Source organism: Thalassophryne amazonica, chromosome 18 (assembly GCF_902500255.1).
Source record: "Thalassophryne amazonica chromosome 18, fThaAma1.1, whole genome shotgun sequence".
Taxonomy (NCBI): Eukaryota; Metazoa; Chordata; class Actinopteri; order Batrachoidiformes; family Batrachoididae; genus Thalassophryne; species Thalassophryne amazonica.
In genome coordinates this window covers 30,786,966-30,802,307 of record NC_047120.1, presented here as the reverse complement: position 1 = coordinate 30,802,307, position 15,342 = coordinate 30,786,966, and the positions used below count along the sequence as shown (strand labels likewise).

Sequence of the window (15,342 nt, the reverse complement as noted above, 5' to 3'; positions counted from 1 at the left end):
AATGTGATAAGAGATCCCTATATTAGACCAACGTCTGTCCAAAAATACAGTAATCCTGACAATATCTAACATAATAAATAAATTCTATGCACTGTAGCAGACTGGAAAAACTGTATTTTTTTTACGCACGACGCCTAAGATCACTGAACTGTCTGTAGGACAGCGCCAAAACCCAAACACCAAGATCCGTTCTACTGCGCGTTTAATGTCATCAAGCGGCTCCTGCACTTAAAAAAAAAACACAGATTGCAAGATATTTACATTCTGTGTCACTGCAATTTTAAAACACCTAATGTGCAAAAAGAATAATAATAAATTAATGTTTGTTCCAACATTTTACCATAAAAGAACGTCTGAAAATGAAGAAATGCTTTTTTTTTTTTTTTGCTTTAAAAGTTGAATTTGAATTTACATGAAATAATAACTGTGCCCACGTTGTATTTCACGAAAGTGAAAAAATAATTATTGGCGATTTTCTTTGGTTCTTAGGCTCAGAGGGGAAACACGATGCGGCTTTTTAAAAGCGCACCTGAAAGGAAACGTTTCGAAGCAGAACAAACATATCTGACGAAACGTCACTCTATTTGTCAAATAATATAGACTGACACGTCACAAAATAAACTTGTGGCATAATAAAGTGTTTATGACGCAAGTCCCCAGAGTGGGATTTTATTTATTCATTTATTCGTGGCTGTGTTGGCTGCAGGACATTTCTCCTGATATCTTGGTGTGTTCAACTCTCTCTCTCTCTCTCTCTCTCTCTATATATATATATTTAATCCACAGTGGGCTCCGCAGGGGGCGTGGCCTTTATCCCTGTATGTAATAGATCAGTGGCTGACGTCACTTTCCTCTGACACTGTGAGCTCTTCTACAAAGTCATTTTTATTGTCAATATAAGACTATAAGTTCTTTTGACTGGACGATTTTCTCCAGCAAGTCTCAACTGTTTTTATATCTACTTATTAAAATTATTTATATATATTTTTGAACATTTATTTAATATTTGTTTATTTTTTAACTGTGTGTGTGTTCTGCTGATTGATTATTGTTTTGACTGTTCAACGATTTTAAGGCCAATTGAATCGCAAGACGGTACGATGACGTCATTCGCGAGGTCCTTGTTCATCCATAACCACCTGCTCAACGTCTCCCTCTGGCGAACGCACAAAGCTACTTACACATCCAACAAAAAGAGTTTAGTGCCGATTCGTGGAAAGTAACGAATAATCTAAAAAAAAAAAAAAAAAAACTGAGATACGTGAAGCTCTGCACTTTTTTCCTGCACAACATGGCAACAGTGTGATGTCAACACTTACGTTCATTATCAATTCATATATTGATCAATGGCAGGTAACCCAAAAAAAAAAAAAAAAAAAAAAATCACTTAATATATCCAGAAAACATTTGGCAGCCAGTGAAAAATCAGTAATCTCACGTTCACACAGATTTAAATAAACTTTAACAGGTAATCTGCGGCAAAAAGATGTAAACTATTTTTAAAAAGTGTTTAAACCAGTCTAACCTTGTCCTAGCAATGTTTAAAAACAAAATCAACACAGAATATGTCAAATTCAGACAGACTGAACTGACTCCAAGCTGTCTACAGTAAGGATGAGACTCTGTTGACCTCAACTGAGGAGGTAATCCGACGCTGGTAGGAACACTTTGAGGAGCTCTTGCATCAAGAGTGGAGCGCCCTCTATAGTAGAGGCAGAGCTGGAAGCTGATGGAGGATCATCATCAGTTTCTCTGGTGGAAGTCACTGAGGTAGATAACTCTGCAGTGGCAAGGCCCCAGGGGTTGATGAGATCTGTCCAGAGATGCTGAAGGCTCTGGGTGTGGAGGGATTTGTCTTGGATGAGACGTCTCTTCAACACCACGTTGAGGTCTGGGACAGTGCCCAAGGAGTGGCAAACTGAGTGTGTGCCAATTACAGGGGCATCACACTGCTCAGTAGGGTTATGACTACAAAACCTTTTTCAAAACTTTCATTTTCCTGATGTTGCATTTGATAAACTTTTACCCATAGATCACTTTTTTGAAGTTTATTTCATTGGATCATGAAAAAAATCTCCCGCACCTAGCACCACATCACTTTTAAAAATACATGAGTTTACACAATACTATTTAAAAATAACGTAACAAAAAAAGAATTAGCAAGTATCAAGAAATAACAAGAAAATACATACAAATAAATATTGCTAAAATATATTAATAACAATAATTAAAAGAAATAAAAAATAAAGGTAAAATAGATAAAATTGATAACAGATGATCATCTCTGATACAACAGCAGTCAATACTGGTTGCAAAAATGGTGTTGTAGCCAGGCTTCAGAGAACATTCCGAGACGAGGGATTCAATGAACCTCAATATATCGGCTGTCAGCACCACATTCTTGATCTTGTTCTGCAACATGTGTTGAACTTCTTTTTCCTATACGGTCAGAGTCAACTAACATTAACTATGAGTTTATTGATGAGATTTTGGAACAGTATGATGATTTGCAAAATGCATACATGGACACAGAAGTGATACCAGAATATGAGAACCTTGGCTGGAGAGATGATTTTAAATTCCCTTTTGAGCTTTGTGAAGCATACAAGTTTTACAAAACGGAGGAAAAATGGCCTCACATCAAATGACACAAGCTGCCAACACTTCACAGTGCCAGGTGGAACTCATGAGGAATTTTTGCACTTATTGCAGTTTTCATTCTTCCAAATTGACAAGAACAGCTGAGGGTAACTTGCGATTTCATTGCAACTACATGGTCGCGGGCCTGGTTTTCTAACCAACACTATTAAGAGATAGATTATGAAGACCTGCTGTCAGCAATATCCAAACTTAAGTGTCCCAAAGATGTGAAATGCTTCTCTACTCACTGGAAAAAGGAACTATCAGTGCTTGATGTGCCTCACACCAACATAGTAGCTGAGACGGCTGTAAAGTTGATGGAGGAGGTTCGTTCTACTTGCAAAACAGATAAATATCTTAACAGCAAATTTATTAACACTAATACACAAATCTGAAACACTATTAAAAAACTACAGATGCTATATGTAATAAATAATAATAATACATTTTGAGATTTGTCATAACCCTATTACTCAGCCTCCCTGGTAAAGTCTACTCCAGGGTGCAGGAAAGGAGGGTTTGGATAAATTTGATAAAGATAAAACGATAAGCCACCCAAAAATGTATCGGAAGTTACAGATAACCGATAACCGATAAATTCCAGTGTTGTCTCCGGTACACTTGCAACTACTAACAAGCTGATTTTGAGTTTTAACACCACGATCGCTTCTGGAAGCATCAAAAGCAACGGCAGACCCAAACAATGAGTCAGCAGACAGTTCTGTCTTTGAGCATCTTGCCCCCTGCTGGAAGCTCCAGTTTACTACATGGCTTCCAGCACAGAAACAAGCTGAGAGGAGCCATGAAGCTCAGCTCACTACTCAATCACAACGCTGCCGTCAGGCGGAGGTCTTGGAAAATAAAGCAATGTTGAGTTATGGTTTGGTGTAAATAAAATGAATACTGATAGAATAACTCCATTAATATCAATTCTGTCATTTGTACAAAGTTAAGATATATCTTTTAATGTTGAATAAAGCACTAATTCTGAAGTTTTGTAACAAACAGTCAGATCACAAAGGATTCTGGATAAAATGTGCCTCTGCTAACACTGATTGGTTGACTGTAAACCAACACATTAATGTGAGGTGTGTCGTGTGTTGGTGTTTACAGATAAATGTGCTTTTATATATTATATATTTATTTATATATTTATAAATATGCCATTTTTTTATTTGTAAAAACGGAAACGACTCGCGAATTTGCGCGCACGTCTTTCATTACAAAATGTCCTTAAACAGTGGAATGTCCGCATAAAGTCCTCATGCCGGCCTCTTCTGAATCTTCTCTGTTCTCTCACGACGTCCTGGGTGAATTAAGCCTTAAATTAGGATGTTTTCAGGTTGAAACAGGCCGACGACAGCGCCTGGAAGTGCTGCGCGATGTCCCGCTCCGTGGGAAGTCCTTACAGCGACAGAAACACCCCATAATCTCTCATCAGCTGTTAAACTTTTCACGGAAAACCAGCTAAATTTCTGGAATAGTGTCCACTCGGATATTCCTCACAGGTCCAGAAAAATTTTTGATAAAGCAACGCGCGCCGTCTCGAGCAGCGTGTGAAACAAATGAATTCAGCCGAGAGGGCTGAACCACATCTCACTCAAGGCCTGCCCACAGGGAAATGACGTCACCAACATGCGTGAAAAAACTCACGCATGCGCACGAGGGTTCAAGCATGATTGGTGTAATCGTACTTCATTCAAATCCATATAGTTAAAAAAATAAATAAAAGTGTCGGTTTCTTATCTAATAGACCTCGTATGTACATATAAACCAGTTCTTGTCAAGTCCTGTGGTCACTGGGACAGTGCTTATCCTCGGATAGCATAGTGTGAGGCGGATGTGAGACTATGACTCTCTGCGGACAGGACGTCAGTCCATCACAGGTTACTTCTCCAGCTGAGGCTGGTACCTATTTACAGCTGTATGGACTGGGACAATGCAGATGACATGACCTGTCCAAGGACACAGGGAACCTGAAGCACACCACAACCAGACTTTCTGGGCTCCTGGTTCATGCTTCATCTGTAGCCCATCAGAGGACCTTTAGTGTGTCAGCTGTTGCAGCAGCCATTCAGAAAATGACAAGAGTTTGTGTTGTGGATAACAGCTCTCTTGGAAACACACCATATCACCACCCAGCAAGAGGTAATCCACATCTACACCAAGGATGGTGTGGGAAAAGTCAGTGACAGAGTGTTGCTTGCCATAAAAGGACAGAAGTAGAAGGCCATTATTGTTGGAGACAAAATGCGTGGGGCAGTCGTGATGCCATATTTTGATTTGAATAATGTTGTTTTGATTGGGGACAACGGGAACCCTATACGAACAAGAATCAAGGCCCCATACCCATACATCTCCGCAAGATGGAGGGAGACAACTCAAAACCGTTAGCAATTGCGAGTTCATTTGTATCAATTGCCCCTGATATCGGGGTGAATGTGAGGCATTATTGTCAAGCGCTTTGAGCATCTGATGCAGATGGAAAAGTGCTATATAAATGCAGTCCATTAACATCAGGAATTAAAGTTAGGACTAAGCAATGGTCATCCACCTGCCAGTCCATCCGTCGCAGGACTGGCAGTGTATGTAGGTAGTTCTACCTGCTGACAATTTTCAATACTACCCTTCCCTTCCTCAAGACATAGTGGACATAGTATTAAGTTTGAAGTCAACAGGTCAAAGTGGTGTTGAGTTACTGCATGTTTCAAAAGTTTTCAGATAGCGCCACCTACTGCCCCTAGGTTGTAATGCCTGGTGACCTTTTCCTTTCCAAGACCAAACCAAATACCAACCTGGAAGTTGATTAGTCCAAATGTAGAATAATCGTGCAGAAACTATTTTCAAATGGTGTGCTGAAGTGGCACCACCTTAATAATAATAATAATAATAATAATAATAATAATAATAATCGTTGTTTATAGCGGGCTTTCCCAGGAATCAACAGACCAAACAAAATTATTTAAAAAATAAAAGAATCAACACCAATATAAGTACGGACATTACAACAATGCACAAAAACATACATTAAAGAGTCTATTAAAAAAACAAAAAAACAAATGTACTCACATTTTTATTGTCGTGTTTCCAGAGCTGTGGGCCATAAGTCCATGTTCAAATGCATTGTCCAGTGCACATTTATTTATTTACAGCTTGCTTATTTTTGGAGTTTAAAACACCTTTTGCTACACAGATACAAATACTTTGTCATTGAAACAAGTACAATGAAAGGTAAGTGCAAATACAAACCTGAGTAAACCACACACAGACTTAAAAGGCCCAGGGAAGAAAGAAAATAAAGATAAAATTTAACAGAATGGAAATAGTATGTTCAAAGTGCAAATGGAAAAAAAGGGAAAAATTATAAAAACATAGCAGCAATAAAGAGATTTTTTTTATATATATAATTAAAGTCAATTAATGAGGTCATTAGAAGCACTCTGGAGAACTGGAGTGCATACTGAGGAGGTAATTCAGCCATTTGATTCAGGTGTGTTGGCCCAGGGACACATCTAAAAGGTGCAGGACACTGACCCTCAAGGACTGGAGTTGAAGTCCCCTGGTGTAGAGGGTGAAGAGCAGCGGGCTCAGCATGCAGCCTTGAGGGGAACCGGTGCTGAGTGTGAGAGCTGTGGATATGTGGGGGTCAATCCTTACTCTCTGTGAGCGATCTGACAGAAAGTCCCCATCCAAAGACATGGAATGAGGTAGTCTGAGGTTCAGCAGTTTCCTCAGGGGGCCATGGGGGAGGATGGTGTTGAACGCCAAACTATAATTCATGTAGAGAAGATGGGTGTAGTTACCCTGTTGCTCCAGGTTGGTCAGCGTGGTGTGGAGGGCAGCAGTCACGCGTCCTCTGTTGATCTTTTGGCCTTGAAAGCATATTGGTATGGGTCTGAAGTGGGGGTTATGAATGACATGATGTGACTTCTAACCACTTTTTCAAAACACTTCACCACTGGTGTGAGTGCGACGGGCCGGTAGTCATTGAGGCTGGTTATGGGGGATTTCTTGGGTAGGGGGACTACAGTAGAGGTCTTCAGGCATGAGGGGACAGCAGACTGTGTCAGGGACCGGTTGAAGATTTTGGCGAAAATCCCAGCAACACCACAGACTTCAAGTTTCCATTCGTGGTTGACAGTTCCTTTTGTCCAAACCATGTTTATTTGTCCATCGTGCTTACTTTTGGAATTTCAAAGTCCTTATGTTAAGTAACTGCACATGATATGGTGTGCACATGTGCTCCTGCATTCCTGTCCATTGTTAAACTCACCACCAAGCGAATGCCATATTAAAAAGTAAGTTTACTGTATGGTTGTGAGACTTAGACACTAAACAGTGACCTAAGGTGATGACTGGATGTCTTTCGTAGGGTGGTGGATACCTTTGGTACCGGGTCTTTTTGAAGGATCATTGGGTACCACTGGAATGACTTTGTGTCAACAGACTAGTTGCTTAAGGTGACTCAGATGAGGATTATCACTTGCATTGTGAGGAAACGTCAGTTATTTTGGCCACGTGGTGCATTCTTCTGGGTGTGATCTAGCAAGCAGGTGCCTCAGTGTTGAGGATCCCAGCGATTGGACAAGGCCAGGTGGATGTCCATGTTTTGTCTGGCTGCAGCAGATAAATGGTTACTTTCAAGATGTAACCATCGATTGTTTGCCTGGGTGGTTGCCATCCAGGAGGTGAGATGGTTCTGGGGTGTCATGGATGTGGCAACACACAGTACCAGTGCATGTTCGCTGACCTGATGAGAAAAACAAGTTTGTTGACTCAATCTTTAGATTGAGGCATAAAAAAAACCAAAACAAAACAAAAAACTGCACGTCTGTTCTCGGCTTCCGTAGTCTTGGTGGCTTCCCTCACCAACATTCAGGACACCATGACACTGAAGTCACTTCCAAACTTTTTAGCTGCTAATTTATTTTGAGTCTTTAAAATAGGAATCCACACATAGTGAGTGGAATTCTGATTAGGATGTAACACCCTCAGAGCCAACAGTCTGGCTGCCAGCTCCTCTGCAGTGTTTGGTTTTGACTCTAATAAGCTGATAAATGGCTGAAATAAAAGTTCTCCAAATATAAAAGAAATAAAAAAAACATAATATATTCATCTTCCCGAAGCAGCGTCTGCCTAATTAGATGTTCTTGTCCCTTCTGACCAATTATTGCTTGGACCCAACCCTCCATCACCTGGATCTCCCGGCATGCCTCCTGCTGACTGAGGAGAAACACAGGGAGCCAGGCCTCCTGCCTCCATTAGCTGCACTGGGCTCAGATTTACACCTCTGCTTCTCTCTGCCTCCTCTGAGAAATCAGTTTCATGCTGGACTCTGCGTCGGCTGCAGAGGCTGGACGTATTCCCCCGGTGCAGCTTCTGCACAGTGTGGAGTTATCAGCGTTAATATCAGTATGCAGCAGAAAATGATGCTCTTTTCTGCAAACATGCACCAATAACGTCCACATGAGGGCAGGAGTGTGCTGCACATGGCACAGACTTCACCAGCGTTATAAAATCTGCACATCAATCAGCCTGTGCAGCAAAATGTATCAGCATCTAGAATCTGATAAAGGTTTTGATTTTAATCAAACTAAATTTAAGTGATGGTTCAGGGTTTAAGGCAAACACAGGTAAATCTCTTGAAAAGCACATTTGGTGCTAACCTTTCTGCCTAACTGCATTAGCATTCGTCTTGGAAAAAGGTCAACAAGATGCTCAGAGCAGACGATTATAATGTCAGATGTAAAAATGGCTGGGGATGATAATTGCACTTTGACATTTAACAAAAAACATTTTATTCCGTCTGGTGCTGGAGATGTTTATACATGTGATAAAGATGAAATTAAAATGCCACATTAAGACAGACTGCTTCAAAAGGATAAAGACTGCCTACGCTGTGCTTTTTAGCATTTCCACGTCAAGCTGAACTAACTTGGAACTCTGCTTCCTCATCAAACCAGTTCCCTCAATATGTTTCCTAGCAGCACATCTCTGACAGTGTGGGAAAGCCCGGCGCCTCATAATGGCCTCGGATAAAATACACACATGACCACTTGGCTCGATGAGCTTCGACCAAGCTAATAAGGCAGAGTGCAGACTGTACGATTTTTTTATTTAGTGGAAAATGCAGCAGAAAAACCACGTCATACACAATGGGCTCAGGTTGAAAATGCCAACGAGATCTCTGGTGCTTCAGACTCGGGCATCAAACCGACAAGGAGTAGATTTGGCAGGAAGCTGGAGACAGCGCAGAAAATAGTTCAGAACTTGATCTCATGGCTACCAGTACAGGTGTTCCCTAAAATGTTCAAAACACAAAAATTTGCACTTTCCACCTAGCGCAAAGCAGCACACTGCACAACACATGCGTCATTGGAAGTTTTCACCCAAGGCAGTTGAAGGTTTCACACCCAGCGCTTATTTTGTGTAAATATCCAACATAACTATGCTCATCTGTGCGTCCATGTGTGTGTTGGTGTAACAAGTGCGTAGTCTGTACTAAACCCATGATGCCCTGGGCTAACATTGGTAAGCTAACCGTTGACAAATGATGCTTTTACGCAGAAGGCTTTTACAATGTGCAGTTCAATAAATTTGACTCTTGACCCTCAAATTAACAGGTTTCTCAGGGTCATCATGTCTAACATACAGACCAAGTTTGGTGACAGTTGGGCAATTAGAAAATAAGTTATTGCGCTCCCAAGATTAGCACAAGTATGCTCCAGTAACCTAGAGCTTTAACCCCAAAGTGAATAGTGACTGTTTTTCATCTCAATAACAGACTCTGTTTTTGTTGCTGATATTTGTTCTGCTTCTTGTTCTTGCAAATTTTAGTAAAAACCTTATAACTGTTAGAATGGCCTAAAATCAAATCAAATCAAATCAATTTTATTCATATAGCGCCAAATCACAACAAACAGTCGCCCCAAGGCGCTTTATATTGCAAGGCAAAAGCCATACAATAATTACAGAAAACCCCAACGGTCAAAACGACCCCCTATGAGCAAGCACATGGCGACAGTGGGAAGGAAAACTCCCTTTTAACAGGAAGAAACCTCCAGCAGAATCAGGTTCAGGGAGGGGCAGTCTTCTGCTGGGACTGGTTGGGGCTGAGGGGAGAGAATCAGGAAAATGACATGCTGTGGAAAAGAGCAGAGATCAATCACTAATGATTAAAAGCAGAGTGGTGCATACAGAGCAAAAAGAGGTGAATAAAAAGAAACACTGGGTGCATCATGGGAACCCCCCCAGCAGTCTAAGTCTATAGCAGCATAACTAAGGGATGGTTCAGGGTTACCTGATCCATCCTAAGTAGTGGGTCACCCCTTTGAGTCTGGTCTGCTTGAGGTTTCTTCCTCATTAAGACCAGAGGGAGTTTTTCCTTACCACTGTCGCTTGTGTGCTTGCTCAGGGGAGTTGGTGGGGTTAGACCTTACCCGTGTGAAGCACCTTGTGGCAGCATTGTCATTTGACGCTATATAAATAAAATAAATTGAAGCTGAATAGGCTTCTTTGGGTCAATATACAAAACACACATACCAGGTTTGCCGACAGCTGAGTAGTTAAAAAATAAGTTATTATGCTGATGAGCTTTTTACACATTATGCTCCAGTGACCTTGAGCTTTTGACCAACAAATCGATAGGCTTCTTGGAGTCACTATGCGTAATGCATATACCAAGTTTGGTGACTCCCTGCACATAGTGACGTCTAGAGTACTGGCTGCGCCGGGGGAAAAAATCAGGTAGGTCAGGTGCGGTTACCCTGCTATGACATAGAAGCAAAAAGTGAATCCTGGTTTAAAGTCCAGTGCAATGTAGCTGTTGTATTTAAATGGCACAATAATCTGGCGGACATTACAAAAAAACAGGTTCACGGCACACATACACTCTTCTTGGATACATCATGAAACTAAAGTGAAAACAACCACTAAATGAAATATAAGTTAATTGTCATATAACAAAAGCTCACCTCACTGCTTCACCTCAGGGAGCTTTTGTGGCCACTCTTCACAGGCATTCTCTCGAGTCAATGTAGATTCATTAACTTGACAGAGAACCTCCCATATTTTGTGTTTGTGTTCTAAATACCAGTGTGGGTAGACTGTGCTCAGTTCCTGTCCACCACAGACCTATCCTAGAACTCAGGACACAGCAAAAAGCAAAATTACACCTTCTAAGTTAGTTGCCATTTATTATAAATGTTATTGCAAATACCATAAAAACACATACACTACACAAACTACATATTTAACAAGGACAATATTATTTTATAGTAGTTATTAAATTATAAATTACATTCATGTTTTATTTGAAGAGAAATTTTCAGGATTACTAATTGATGTAATATGTTTGTCATTTGGTGCAAAGCCTGACTGAAAGACTCTCGAGGCAAAATCATGACATCACATTCCTCAATCAAATGTGTTTTTAGGTGTAGTGGAAGTTTTTTTAAATTTGGAACCTTTTGTCCATTTTATATTATTTATTTTTGGCTGAGACATAAAAATTAATTTTCCAAGCTACATCAAGCTTGTCCTTGGGGATTCCAACAAGACCAAACACGCATTATGGGAAAATTAGTTTCCTGTCATTGGTTGGTCAGTATATGTAAACAAAAACAAAAACAAAAACACACACACACACACACACACACACACACACACACACACACACACACACACACACACACACACACACACACACACACACACACACACACACACACACACACACACACACACACATTAACTGTAACATGTGTGTTGGTTTTTACAAATAAATCTGTAATAATTTCATTTGTAAAAAAAAAAGGCAACTTGAAAACTGTTTGTTAAGTGATTCAGCACTTTTAGCAAAAGTGTGGCAAAAGTGAATTTTCCCATAATGCTTTTCATCATGTGTGCCTGTAAAAGACTAAAACCTTCAAAATTAGTGCATTACTTTAAAACTAAAACATATAGCTGATATTTTCACTTTGTAAAACGACACAGGTGATGTAAATTTTAATAACTTGTCCGGAATGAGTTTGTTTAAAATTTTAACCATAGGTCAAAACTGTCTTGCTGTGCATGACTCCTGTGATACATCTGCAAGTCTGTATGATGTGAATTTTTTTTTTTTGGCTGCCCTTCCTTTCTTTTTGATCACCAAGTCTTTTTGCTGAGAAAAGGTTGCTCTGAGACAGCAGCGCTGGCTCGTTGTTGTGTAAGTAGCTGCCAGTGTACTGGAGTCAATACTAGAAGTTATCAGTTTAGCTTTTAGCTGAAACCTTCACTAAATTTTTTAGGGATTTATCGGTTTAGCTTTATAAAAGTTAACTTTTCAGTTAGTGGATTAACGGTTATCAAAGCTAACTTTTTGGTCTTTTTGTGTTTGACCACTGTGGCATGAATGTTTAACTCCTTGGTGTTTGTATTAGTCACACACCGCTGGTATATTTTTAGATTGGGTTAGGGTTGTGTCTTTCCCGCAGCGTTGCTGTGACATACAGCACTGTCTTTGACTGTTGTGGCATGAATGTTTAATTCATTGCCATTTGTGTTACTCACACACCGCTAGCATATTTTGAAATTGAGGTGCATGCTGTGTGTTTCCCGCAACATAGCCACGCTGATGTGCCCACTCTGGTGTCAATGTTTTCTCCAAAAACCGCAGACCACTGGCGTATTCTTTTAAATTACACTGCATGTTATGAGTGTTTCACAGAGCCTGAGTGATGCTTCGTTCCGTGCTTTTGACAACATGTCATGAGAGCTTGGCAGGTTGATGTCTACCCTGCCCATAGCTTGATGCCAAGTGTGGTCGAGCCAGTCCCTCTTGTCTGAGACATGCGGGGATCACTACGCACCCTGCCTGTCATCCCAGGCCAGTTTTCGGCCCTGCAGCCAAACAGACCCTAAGGCGTGCTGTTCAGGTAAACAGGTCTCGCCAGCAAGTTGCCAAATTACAGTGAACTCCCAGATAACTCCCAACCTAAACACACAGGTGCTTCCACCCTGTGAACGGACATGGTTCTGATGCTCCTCAGCGGAGAGGTGTGACCTCTCCCTCAAAGGAGGGACCTTTTGTTGCAGTTGAAGGGGGCCTTTGGCATCCTCACCCAGAGCATCTTCAGCTGTATTTGTGGCCCCTGAAGGGCCAGATTCCATGGTGAACTCTTGTGATCATGCTGTCGTGCAGACTGTACTGAATGCCCATGCGTCCTCCACTAGGGCATTATGTAACAATCAATGGAAGCTTTTTAACTGTTGGTGCAATACACAGGGTGTAGACCCAGAGCGTTGCTCTGTACCAGTGTTGCTTGGCTATCTTCAGTGGTCTTTCTGTCTCTACAATTAAGGTTTATGTTGGTACTGTCTCTGCTCGGCACATTATGGTGGATGGCCACTCAATAGGGTCGCACTCCCGATATGTCGCTTTTTAAGAGGCGCTCTACGGTTTAGGTCTCCGCGGGTTACACATGTGCATTGGTCCTACAGGGCTTATGCTCCTCACGGTTTGAGCCACTGGGAGGTGGTGACCTCAAATGGTTGTCTGTTACGACTGCATTTCTCCTTGCAATTTCATCCGCAAAGCGTGTTGGTGAGCTCCATCCCTTGTCAATCGCTGAGAACTGCGTGCGCTGGAAATCTGATGGATCAGGGGTTTACTCTATGGTCTAACCCATCCTTTTTTTTTAAACCAAATGGAGGTTTGGCAATTCATGCTAACCAGCCTGTTACCTTGGCTGTCTTTACCCCCCAGTCTACTGGAGAGACTAATTCTAGTCTGTTGTGTTCCAGTTTGTGCACTTAGATGTTATGTTGAATTGACCGCTGAGTTCCGCAGAACTAGTGCTCTGTTTGTCCAAGCAAAGACCGTTGCAGTGGATCGTTGACGCTATACTGCAAGCTTACAGGAACGGCAACTGTCAACCTCCACCAGTGACGTCATTCAACACGGGGCATATCCACTTCCTGGGCTGCCCTGAGAGGTGTTTCACTGACCAACTCTGTGCTGCAGCAACGTGGGCTTCCTCCTGTACTTTCGCCCGCTTCTACAGAGTTATTGTGGTTGCTCCTCACCCTGTGATGATGACTTATTATCGGCCTCTTCGAACTGCAAGTGAGGGAAGTAAGTGCAGATTCCTCATGACCTTAATGGTATGAGATCATCCAGGTGTTAAGCACCGCCCTCTGGCGATCAAGAGGAATGAAATAGAACTAGAGTTAAGCCGTGGTCACAACCCATCGTACTTGCACAGGCGTGCAGTCTACTTGCAAAAACGTGAGCTAAATTTAGAGATCCGTACGTCGTAAGTACTGCCTCAGTACAAATTTAGGAGCACGCAGACACGCTGTAGAGGTTTTAGTGCATGCAGAACATTCACTGCGGTCAGGCTGCAGATTAACCAGCAGTACAGATGACGCACGTTGTGAGTACTGCGTCAGTACGGATTCAAAGCAGCACATTTTCATTCAATTACTATTGAATTAACCAAATCTGTACGGAGGCAGTATACTATGTAATTAAATTGTAGGTATCAGATCTTGAAGACTGTGATACACATATATAAATTAGAATTAAGTTGAAATTTAAAAAGCTGGTAATCAAGTGTGTAGTGAATATATTCCTCTATCAGCATTTCACATCTTGTGTGAATTTTCACTAACAGGCTGGACATGCTCATGCACTGCCAATGCCGAAAAACACCTGCTGCTCTGGTCCCGCTCATAACGCACACATCAAAAGAAAAGCCGACCCCACACACACACACACACACACACACACACACACACACACACACACACACACACACACACACACACACACACACACACACACACACACACACACACACACTGCTTTATTGTCAACCCTCTTTATCATTACACTCATAGAGACGTGCGTTGAACGTACTCCCTCCCTCCTCTTGCTACTACCTCCGTTTTCACAAAAACGTAGTGGCCGTGGCATCCGCAGAAAACGTACGGCAAAAAACAAAAACAAAAAAACCCCCAAAAAAACGCACGGTGGGTTGTGACCGGCGCTTAACATATGTAACTATGGCTCTATGAATTCTGGATGATTGCCAGAGTTGGTTGTCACTCAGAGTCTAGGTGATAGACGACCATTAATCACACCTACTAAGCACCTGGATTATTCCACTCGCGCATGCACAGAGGTCGAGTCTTATACCAACAAAGTCATGTTAGTGGGCGTGACCTGGGTGACGTCAGCCAACAGTATATGAGAACACGTGATCCAGCATTCATTTTTTTGGAATCTATCGCCTCGACTCCGAGTGACAACAAACTCTGGCAGTCATCCAGAATTCACAGAAATGTAGTTACATACTGTATGTAACCCTTGTTTTCAGTCTGTGTTTTTTATGCAGGAGCTACTCTTTCTTCTTTCTCCACTTACACAAAAATTCCACCTAATGAACTCAAATCATGTCAACTTGGTTTTCCCATTTATCGGATTACTGAAGTGCATGTAAACAAGAGTGATCAGATTATTACAGTCATCTGATTAGGAACAGTTATCTGATTATTAGGGTCATGTAAAAGTGGCCAATGTGTATTGCTGTGTAAGACTTTCATTTGAAGAAAAAATAAAATCAAGAAACTCTCACACAGACTTGGGACTGAAAATAAGCACAGATGCTGATTTATGAAAACATTGTCCTCTTCCAGCTACATGAAGGAGACACTTAG

At 41.4% G+C, this 15,342-nt stretch overlaps 1 pseudogene; it reads left to right on the top strand.

The window, feature by feature from the left end:
- LOC117530561 overlaps positions 1-15,342 on the top strand; it is a 32,202-nt pseudogene extending 16,860 nt beyond the window's left edge.